This window comes from Crocuta crocuta, unplaced genomic scaffold, assembly GCF_008692635.1.
Source record: "Crocuta crocuta isolate KB4526 unplaced genomic scaffold, BGI_CrCroc_1.0 scaffold84, whole genome shotgun sequence".
NCBI classification, from domain to species: domain Eukaryota; kingdom Metazoa; phylum Chordata; class Mammalia; order Carnivora; family Hyaenidae; genus Crocuta; species Crocuta crocuta.
This window is the reverse complement of record NW_027530213.1, coordinates 7,767,629-7,768,836: the sequence shown is the minus strand read 5'-3', so window position 1 is coordinate 7,768,836 and position 1,208 is coordinate 7,767,629.

The following is a 1,208-nucleotide window of genomic DNA, read 5'->3' as shown; positions in this document are numbered from 1 at the left end:
GCTTGTCTACTGTGTTCAGGGGGTGGGGTGGGAGGGGGAGGGGCAGCGGACGGTGTGGGGACAGGGAGGCCCGTGGACATTTACTGCGCCGCGGTCCGGTCACCCATGTCACACACACATGGCTCCACCTTATTCCAAAATGATGTTGTAGATGGAGGGGCAGAGGGAGGGGCTCCTGCATGTCGTCCAGTTCATCAGTCACACGCTGGTGGCGCCTGAGACACCCGGAGCACGATGGCCTCTCAATGAGCCATGGAAAAAGAAGAAATGGTGTTAGGTACCGTGGGCTGCCGTGCCAGGGGCACTCGTGGGGGCCTTAAGGGGAAAACCAGGGACACGGCTGCGGTCACGTGGACACCCAACACAGCCGGCTGCGGGATCAGGGATTTAGGGGACAAAGCTCAGATGGGTGGTTTGGCACTTTCACAGTTTGCGTTTCAGGATGATCCCGCCTCGTGGCTGAAACAGCAAGACCGACTGATTTTCCTGGTCTGAATGTATAGATTCAATCTATTCAGACCAACGGTAGCCCAGGACTCGGCGTGTGTGAACCCGGTTGTCGGCTGACCTCGGACTCCAGGCTGGCGTGTCCCCGGATCCGCGGGGCAGTCTGTCTCCCAGCCCGGACACAACCCAGACTCTTTCTTTCGTCGCCTGGGGGGCCGGGGTTTTCAGAGCTGCGTCGGGCTTCCGTTTTGGCTACGGCACCTCGAGGGCAGACTTGGGCATCATCTCCCTTCAGCGGCTGGTGGGCCGGAGCCGTCTGGGGGCCCGTTGTCCCACAGCCGTTTGGCTGAGACCCCTGCAGGGGCCATCTGCCCCCTATGGAGGCCCGTGGGCGGGGGCCCTGCACCGGCCTAAGGTCAGGTGTACCTGGGGACTCACCAGCAGTTCACGCAGGCTCTGGGGTGAGCAGGTGGGTTTTTAGAGGCCACATCCTGGGCAAATGAACCTCTCTGGGCTTTAGTTTCCTTATTTGTGAAATGACAAGAGCCCTCGTTTCTCCGAACCTGGCTGTTGTGAAGGATCCACAAGAAAATACGGGTAAAGCACTTGGCGTAACCAGCTGGGAAACCGTCCGGTACAAATGCCGGCTGCCATGACCAGGGCCGCTCGCGTCGAACTTTTGCAGGGAGTCCCGAGTCTTTCTCCTCGAACTCGGGCCCGTAAGGGTTTTCTGCAACACGAGGTCACGACTCCAGGGATCT